Consider the following 10,316-nt stretch of genomic DNA (forward strand, 5'->3'; position numbering starts at 1 on the left):
CTTTTATTAATGTAAAGCAGCTTTGACAGAATGAAACAATTGTGAAAAGTGCTATATAAATAAAATTTTCTTGAATACATAGATGAGCTATAATAATAATCACTTTAATTTATATAGCGCCTTTCAAAGGACCCAAGGTCGGTTACTCACTGCACTGCAAAAATGTCTTTCTTACTTAGTATTTTTGTCTTGTTTTCAGTAAAAAAAAAAATATCTAAAAAAAAATCTTAAATATTTTCTAGAGCAAAATAACCTAGGAAAATAAGCAAAAAACTTATGCCAGTGAAACAAGAGAACTTTTCTAAAAGTAAGTGTTTATGGAAAAAGTAAACTTATTTCAAGATAATTTTTCTTATTATATTGACAGATATTTAAATTTTTTGCTTGTTTTAAGCACACATTTACTTGAAGTTTATATTTTGGTCTAAACCTATACTTATTTTGCTAGGTCATTTAGAAAATCAAGAAAATACATCTTTATTGTTTTTTTTAAATATATTTTTACTGAAAACAATACAAAAATACCAAGTCATTTTTGTCAGTGTGACTCCATTAAATGTTCTTGTGATAAAGAATGTGTGTGTGTGTGTGTGTGTGTGTGCGTGTGATGTAGATTAAACATGAACGGGCCAAAACGGACATGGCAGCAGGTCAAAATCAAATACAAGAACATTCTGCAGAATGGTATGGTCCCTGACTAATATTTAACAAAGCACAAGCATATATTGTACCCAGAAGGTGCCTGCTCACACATTGTCTGTACTGTTTTAGCAGTGAAAAAGAATACCCACAGACAAGGCACGGGTGGTGGGTCACCAAAGGCTGACCTTACCCCAGCAGAGGACATGGCCTTGGAGCTAAATAAAGGCAGGCCCGTCTTAGAGGGGATCCCTGGGGGGAAAGAGACGAGCATAGGTTCCTCCCAAGATGCCACCCGCTTCATTCAAGGTATGTCCTTCCATCTCTACATGGAATACAACCACATTCATATTGAATCAATTTGGACTGTCTGACTTTGGTTTACCTATTGCCTTGCAGTGTCTGGCAGCACTGTGTTCCTGTTAGAGCCACCAGCACAAGCACCAGACGATGCTGATCCAGTGAGTACTCCATCAAAGGCATACTGTAGGCCTGGCATGTCTTGTCTACTAGCTTCAATATGAATCCGATTAAATGTGATGGGGTGAAAGCCCCAGTGCAGCAGCAACAGCACATGATGGAGACGATGATGAGGAGGAGACCATCTCTCTGGATTCCAGAAGGCATGAGGTATCATGTTAAGACTGTGAAAGTACTATTTACTCTACAATGGTGAGGAGTCCTCATCAAAATCAAAAAATCTAATTTCTTTTACAGGACCCAGATGCTATACAGTGGGAAAACCAGCCTGGCAACATAGTGCGTATTAATAAAAGGACACCACATCCTGCCAAATTCCAGCTGCGCTAATTGTATTGTGTTCACAGAGCTCACAAGCTATCAGAAAGTTGTATGGCAACCACCTCCGGCGCCAAATAGAACTGGCAGACATAGACATTCAGTACAAGAAGAAAAAGCTAGAAAATCTTGCACTGGACCTTGAAATAAAAAAACTTGAGCGGGAGGTGAGATATGCTTTCAATGTACACTGTATGCTAACTGTAACACAAATGTATTAATCATTATTTTTCTTTCCTCCCCCAGCTCCAAGAAGATGACACAGCTCAAAATAAAAATTAGGTATATTCTCGTAAAGTCAAGTGAGCCATGACATATGAGCTCTTATTGTGAGCACACAGGACGGTGGCATCTTTCTATGGTATTTTTTATGTTCACAGCAATCAGTACAACCAAGTCATCGTTATAAGGCACCGGCCTCTTTTGCCCACCCCCCCAGCACCAGGTGTGGCCACTAGCCTATATGAAGGCCCAAAATTGTGTGTTCCTTTCTGCTCTGACAATGGCATGCCCATTCTTGCGAGATGTGGTGGATGAAGAAGCACTTGTGCTGAGGAGAGCCTTCAGGCGAGAAAGGGTCTTCAGGGACCGGTTGGACCCACTGGCCTTCCCTGATGACCATCTATATGAAAGATACAGGTTTTCTGCAGATGGCATCAGGTATCTATGCAGACTACTGGGTCCCAGGATTAAGCACCGCACTGCACGGAGCCATGCACTGAGTGTGGAGCAAATGGTTTGTGTGGCCTTGCGCTTTTTGGTGCAGTGGACTGCACACACATAAGGATAAAAGCCCCCTCAGGTGCCCATGAGGCCGATTTTGTGAATAGGAAATCCTTTCACAGCATTAATGTTCAGGTGAACATAACTTTTTGATATTGTCCATTGACGAACACTCTGCATTGCCAATGATGTGCATTGATTGGTGTAATATTCCTCATCTTATGATTTCAGATGGTCTGCAATGCTGACTGTGTGATCAGCAATGTTGTGGCGAAATGGCCTGGCTCAGTCCATGACTCCAGAATCTTTCGGGCCTCTGAAATCTATCAGTGCCTATCACAAGGTAAGCCACACAACCCCTATTTATACCCATCATGGCTGTGTCAAGAATATCACTGTGTTTATGAGGTAGTAATGATGAGATTTTGTGTTGACCGGTGAATTCTCTGGTGTGTTGCTGGGAGACAGGGGGTATGGCTGCCAGCCTTTTCTCCTGACACCTTTCACAGACCCCCAGGAAGCACAGCAGGCCTACAACCATGCCCATGCCAGGACCAGGGCCAGAGTTGAAATGACCTTTGGCCTCCTGAAGGCACGCTTTCACTGCCTTCACAAATTAAGGGTCAACCCTGTTAGGGCATGTGATATTACTGTGGCTTGTGCTGTCCTCCACGATGTGTCCTGCCTGAGGAAGGAGAGGGCCCCCAGAGTGCCACCAGCCATGGACTGGGACAATCCGGCAATCTTCCCTGATGACGACAGTGGTCGGCTGCTGAGGGACCAATATGTGTTGAATTATTTTAGTTAGTATGTGTGCTTTCAATTTAGGTAAAAAATGTCCTGCTGTGGCAGAGGAAATAGGGTTTTTTTGGGTTGGTTTTTTTACGAATTTGGCCTCTTATGATGTTTGTGCGGTATACTGTGTGTAATACAAGGCTGCAGGGAGGCTACTGCATCCATTCATTTGTCTGTTCAGTTGATGTGTATGGATTTGTCCTGCATTTATTTTAGTGTGCAGACATGCAGGGTGTGTTATATACAGACCTTTGAATGTGTATGTATCATTTTGTATAATATGCTTTGATTCTGTGCTTTCCATCTTGTAGAGTCACTGTGACTTCAGTTTCGAAAGGAGCTGATAGTTTACCTGCTTTGTTTTGTCCTTATTCAATAAAGGAACATAATGTTACACATTGTGTTTTTATATTCATATGGAATGTGTATTTGTTTATATGACAGAGTACTAGGGCCCCACTGAGGAAAAAGGATAAAGTCATAAATTTATGAGGCTGGTTCTTTCTGCAGAAAAGCAACATATTCTTTTTACAGTTTTGATAGTTATGACAATGTGATACTTCATATTCTGGCACATCAGCATGTCTTTGTTTATGAAACCATACTGAAGTACAATTTCACGAAATGCCCCACATCTGTCATTTTATCAACTGTCCTCCTTTAAAACAACTGGTTACAATATTATGACTTGTCTTTTTTTTTCCCCCTCTGTGGCCCTAATATTCTATCATTTTATATATAGCCTTATAGTCTATGGGAAACTGTAAATTATCTAATGATAGCAACATCATCTAAAAATCATTATTTATCCAAAATGATTGAAATTAATGATCACAAACGTTTAAATAATGACAGTGGGTCTAGTTATATGTGATAACAATGCATAGTGAGCAGTGAAATAACTATTGGTTTCCATTTGTGGCGACTGCTGACTGACATTAGGGATGAGATTAAATAGATCCTGGAATTTAGCCTGGTCTGGAGCAGGCTAGCTCCACAGAATAAATCTCCATGGTAATTTATACCATAACATATCCTCCTGCCCCCTATCCAGCTTTAGTGCAACCGGATTAGGGATCAATTGAGCCAGGATCACCAAGATATCCTGGCTTAATCCCTTATCCTACTTTTGTGCAACAGGCCCCTGTTTTCCCCCGCATGTCCAGCGAGCTTGAGTCTCCCAGCGGTCGCAGTAAATATTTATTCGTTTCCACTGCCCGTCCAGTGAGCACCAGTCTCTCAGCGGACACAGTAAATATTTGTTCGTTTCCACTGCCCGTCCAGCGAGCACCAGTCTCTCAGCGGACGCAGTAAATATTTATTCGTTTCCACTGCCCGTCCAGCGAGCACTAGTCTCTCAGTGGACGCAGTAAATATCTATTTTTCATTATTATTTTTCTTCCCTCTGTCCAGCGAGCCTCAGTCTCCCAGCGGACGCAGAAATACCCATTTGTCTCCTCCATCAGTCCAGCGAGCACTAGTCTCCCAGCGGACGCAGTAAATATCTATTTTTCATTATTATTTTTCTTCCCTCTGTCTGTCCAGCGAGCCTCAGTCTCCCAGCGGACGCAGAAATACCCATTTGTCTCCTCTATCAGTCCGCGAGCACTAGTCTAACAGCGGACTCAATAACATCTATTTTTCCTATGTTTGTCCAGCGAGCACTAGTCTCCCAGCGGACGCAGAAATATCCATTGATTTCCCTGTCCGTCCAGCGAGCACTTGTCTCTCAGCGGATGCAGTAAATATCTAATTCCTTCTACCTGTCCAGTGGGCCTCAGTCTCCCAGCGGACACCATAAATACCTATTTTTCCTCTGCCTGTCCAGCGAGCACTAGTCTCTCAGCGGACGCAGTATGCATCCATCTCTTCCTGTTCTTCGTCCAGCAAGCCCAGTCTTCCAGCGGACGCAGGGACATAATTCGTCTCCCATATCTGTCCAGCGAGCCTCAGCCTCCCAGCGGACACATTACGCATCTAGTCAATAAATCATTACATCTCACAGGCAGACTGTAGAACCTGTCTTCCCGACATCGTAACCGCTTCTTCCTCATCCATCAACCAATAGGACCTGCCTGCTCCTCCGCTTCTGCCAGAGGCAACGCGAAATCTCCTGGTCAACGACCACGAAAAAAAAAAAAAAAAAGACGTCAGCCCGCCAAATCTCTGCGTTTTGGGGGGTTCGTAGTCCGGCGGCTGTCCTTTTCCTCTCTTGTTTTGTGGGGAGTACTCTGGGTTCGGGCCACATCCCGAGCTCGGACAGCACGCCAAATACGCATAACCTTACTGAATTAATATACGTAGATGTGAACTCGTGAAATGTAGTTTTATAACAAAGTTCAGGGGAAGCAGTCACAGTTCATTAACCTGATTAACACAAGTGGAGACCAATCAGTAATCAACTCATGACAAGGCATAAATAACAGCAGAACCTACCTCTGTTCATTGACAGTTTTCAGCATCCCTCCTCCACCCCATTCTCCTCACTATAGATCCATCTACTCTCACCACAAGCGGGGGGGAGTTCTCTGGGTTCGGGCCACATCCCGATCTCGGAGCCCTCCACCCGGACAGCACGCCAAATACGCATAACCTTACTGAATTAATATACGTAGATGTGAACTCGTGAAATTATTACCACTTATCTTATTGTTAGAAATGGCTTGTAAATGGGATGTTATACCTGAATTTTTGTTGGTGTCCTGCACATTCTTTGGTACCAGATATACTCATTACTTATGTTCACTGGTTATTCTTTTAATCCCAGAGCTGACCTCTTTATATTATTAACAATTATTGTAAGTGTTATAATTTGCTTGTAAGCTAAGGATTTTTTTTTTTTTACAATTTAATTGGAAACCTGTTCTTTTGTGTGTGTGTGTATATATATATATATATATTTTTCTCTTTTTTTCTGTTATTTATATTTCAGTGATCTGACATGTTTCAATGACCGTTACTGTACTTTGAAATGTGGAACTAAAACGTCAAATGGAAATTTGTCTGGTTTGATCAATCATATTCATAGCTGCCAACTCTCACGCATTCAGCGTGAGACTCACGCAATCGACCCAATTCACACGCTCTCACGCCACACCCCCATATTCTCACGCAGACTTGTGGAGCAGTGAGGAAAGAAAATTGCGCCACATGATTTCGCAAAGCAACGCACAGAGAGACAAGACAGACAGTATAGTGATTTTTTTTTGACAATTGTGCAACGCAAATCTCGCGGTAGCGAGCAGTTTTACCTTTGCTGCGAGGGGGAGTGGGCGGTCAGAAAACTTGGAAAATTTCGCGGGAGACCCGCGGGAACAGTGGTGTGTAGTAGAAATGGAGTCAACACAAGAAGTTGAGGAGAAAATTAAAGCTACTGTTTACTTGACACAATCAAAGTAAGGCAAGTCAAACATCTGGAAACAAACAAAATGTGTTTTATTTTGAGCATTACCAGACCATGTTGGAGGATCGGAGTGCTAAAATTTCCTGAAGAGCGCTGAGCGGTTTCTGGAGATTCTGCTCTGCTCGCTCAACCCAGTCAATAATCTATGTGTTTTTTAAGTGCATTTTATCTTGTGTGTGCTTTTCACAGGCTTTATAATCTAGGTGTATTTTGTAAAGATCTACGCATATTTAATCTCGTGTGTGTGTGTTTGTGTTTTAATGAGCCTGTTTTGAATGTTCTATTGCACAACAACAGCTGCTATTTCCACTGAAATAAACTTAAAGTGAACGAAAATCAAATACACTTCTTCAGTGTTTGCATTTCAGGTAGGCGGTTTGCTAAGGTTTGATTATTATATTAAATACATTTTAATTAGCCTAATACAACTAATAAAATTAGGAAGAATGTAACCATTCGTTTAGAAAAAATTGCTATTTATCAGCATGCATTATTTTAGACAATTAACCAACAATTTCTACATACATTTTATCTAGTAGACCTATATATATATATATATATATATATATATATATATATATATATATATATAGTATAGTATATAAAATAAAAGTATTATTTTTTATTTTGGATTTATTTTGTTAAAATTATATCTAGCTTATTTTCAAAGTTCTTTAAAAGTAAACAAAGTGTTTATTTAATTTTAAAGTTATTTATGTCTGGTGCATGTATGCAGTAGGCCTAGCCTGTGTTTAAAAAATGAGGTGCGCTTTTGGTTTTGTTTTAACGATTTTTAACGATAAATGTTTTTTCGCCATGTGTGGTGCTTTGGTTTAGCATCGGTTACTTCATATTAGTTAAATGCAATCATGTTTAAAATTGGTTATTCTGGATGTTAACTTGAACGAATATTTAGTCTGAGTAGCCTACCTATTTGTGTACATTTAAAGTCCGCCGGAGTGGACCCAAACATTGCGGGAGCGGGCGGGCCTGGTCATACATTCAGCGGGAGCGTGCGGGTTTAAGAAAACAATCCCGCCCAGTTGGCCCGTGGGCCGGCCGCGGAACGAAGGCGGTAGGAAGGGGCCTGCCGCTTCTAAAAAACGGCTGCCGCCGGCAGTGCACCCTCAAACGTGTTTGCGGTTACGCCATTCTACCGCTTCTACTGCCGCCGCCGACTCATTGCTATCTGGTTATAATCTCACAGGGCTTGTGTATGTTAACACCACAATAAGGTCTCATTTGTTAACACTAATTAATGTGCAAACTAACAATTACTAACTTTAGGTGTAATAACCCAGCCGGCATTTCAACGTTGATTCAACGTTGAAACAACGTCAGGTACCATGGTTAAATCAACGTTGAAAAACCTTTCGATTTTGCAAATTGGATCAACGTTGAAATCACGACGTTGATTCACCGTTGAAATCGTGACGTTGATGTACGGTTGAAATCACAACGCTGATTCACTGTTGAAATCGCGACGTTGAATCAACGTTGAATAACCTTTCGATTTTGCAAATTGGATCAACGTTGAAATCACGACGTTGATTCACCGTTGAAATCGTGACGTTGATGTACGGTTGAAATCACAATGCTGATTCACTGTTGAAATCGCGACGTTGAATCAACGTCGAATAACCTTTCGATTTTGCAAATTGGATCAACGTTGAAACCACGACGTGGATTCACTGTTGAAATCGCGACGCTGTTTCACCGTCTTACCTGCATGATGGGTGAATTAGGGTCGTGCTGCAGCCCTGGGATGAAAGCTGAATGAGGTGTTGATTTTGAAAAGTTAATCAGCGTTGATAACACGACGTTGTTTCCCCGTCGTACCTTGCACCGTGTATACATACACCTAGATCCTAGTTGGCATTTAGATCAACAATGTACATGCAAGGCTAAAAATCTAATGACTGGCAGCAATGGCTTTACAAACAACTTCAATAAACTACCACATGCTCAAAATTGTCAAACAGCAGTTACATTTTGGAAACATACTGTATGAAACAGGTGAAAATAATCCCACACTTTATTATGCAGAGTATGCATGGAGGTAATGCTAAAAACATGTAGTAGAACAATCCAAATACAATAATATTTAAAGGTTTTTGTAAAATAATTCGGCACAAAAATGCATATTTTTTCCAGCACTTACAAGACAAACCCTTGTACCTTTATGACTGAAACCAGTGGATCTTTTATTTTGGTGGAAAACTACAGTTTCTGTCAAAAACAGGTTTTAGTAATGTGTCTCATTTCAAGTTGTGCACATCTGTGCCGTGAAAATGTGTTGCACAGTACGAGCAGGGAACCTTCAACCAGTTGATTTCTAATGGGAACCCCCCCGGACTGTGTCTTCTTTACCGTGGGGAATGCAGAATGAGATTTCTACCGCAGGGCACTCTAAAATGTTAGAACCAGCAGCCTCGTGCATACAGTGTGGTTGTGCTTCGGGTGATCCTTGAAAGTGTCCCAGCGCTAGGTCCTTTCTGACGCCGTCCCCTCCACTCTCTCCCACTTGTGCACTTTCTGTACCGTCCTGTATAAACATTTACATTTAATCATTTAACAGACGCTTTTATCCAAAGCGACTTACAAATGAGAAGAACAGAAGCAGTCAGGTGTACAAGCGAACAACAACAGTATACAAGTGCCATGACAAGTCTCAGTTAGTCTAGTACAGAACGCATAGCCAGGTTTTTTATATGAAAGACAAGAAAAGAAGGAAAAGTGCTAGCATTAGTTGGTTAAGTTCCGGTGAAAAAGATGAGTCTTAAAATGTTTCTTGAAAATGAGTAAAGACTCAGCAGTTTGGATTGAGATTGGGAGGTGATTCCACCAGCTGGGTACAGTCCAGGAAAAGGTCCGTGAGAGTGATTTTGAACCTCTTTGGGATGGCACCACAAGGCGTCGTTCACTTGCAGAGGGCAAACTTCTGGAGGGAACATAAGATTTAACCAGTTTGTTTAGGTATGTCCACAATGTTTCACAATAACTTTGATATTGTGAAATATATTTAACTGAAAACTGAATGCAAAATAAATCACACAATATTTTCACTTTACAGTTCAGTAACAGTGAGGTTGGAAACAAAGTGGACAACACTATTCATTAAACATTTATTTAATGTATTCAGATGAAAATTTACAATATTAACAAATTATTCACAAGCAGTGTTTTCAGAGCCCCCAGTTACACTGTTTTAATCAAAACACTAGTAATACAGTGTAGTAAAACAAATAAAATCTAATTCAGTAAATTTTTAATAAACTAAGTACAATCAAAACCTATCACAAAAGGTCAAAGCATCTCTAGCAGAAGTGACAGTGCAATGTAGCAGATGAACAATTTCTTACCAATGTTTCAAGAACAAGCTGGATCCTCGATGACTCTACAAGGGGAAAGAAGAAATGGTTTACTGAAAAGTTCTTAAAAAGCAGGATTTCATATTATACCATTTCTTTAAACCACTGGTTCTCAAACTTTTTATACCAAGTACCACTTCAGAAAATATTTGTTATTAAATATTAAGTTGCACCATAATGACCAACATTACATTTCAGCAGCGTAGTAGACCAAACTATTCAGCTACAGGTCTACAGTTAAAAAATGAGGCAGTTTTATTCTAATAAGAATATTAATTGTTGTCAGACACTTTACCATGTTTGAACATTAACACTACAACTGTGCTTACATACACAGGTAAATAAAATAAAAAGTTTAAATTAAAATGTAATTTTAAATGTAATTATGTAACAAAAGTTACAAAACTGTACTGTACTTTAACTCTAACATACTTAAATGTGCAAAAAAAAAAAAAACTTACTCAAAGATTAAGTTAAAATGTATTAACATTAATTAGTTTAATTTAGTGATTCACCTGCATAACAACTAGAGGGGGCCTGACACTTTGAGAACCATGGCTTTAAACAATCCTTTTATTTATTTATTC

General features: G+C 40.1%; 1 long non-coding RNA gene across 1 annotated transcript; it reads left to right on the forward strand.

The window, feature by feature from the left end:
* Window positions 1-1,616: 1,616 nt before the first annotated feature.
* Window positions 1,617-3,370, forward strand: LOC127974559 (uncharacterized). Its single transcript, XR_008157316.1, has 4 exons — window positions 1,617-1,719; window positions 1,818-2,295; window positions 2,392-2,503; window positions 2,629-3,370. It is a non-coding gene; the product is annotated as an uncharacterized LOC127974559 (long non-coding RNA).
* The last annotated feature ends 6,946 nt before the right edge of the window (window positions 3,371-10,316 follow it).

Source organism: Carassius gibelio, chromosome B16, assembly GCF_023724105.1.
Source record: "Carassius gibelio isolate Cgi1373 ecotype wild population from Czech Republic chromosome B16, carGib1.2-hapl.c, whole genome shotgun sequence".
Lineage (NCBI taxonomy): Eukaryota > Metazoa > Chordata > Actinopteri > Cypriniformes > Cyprinidae > Carassius > Carassius gibelio.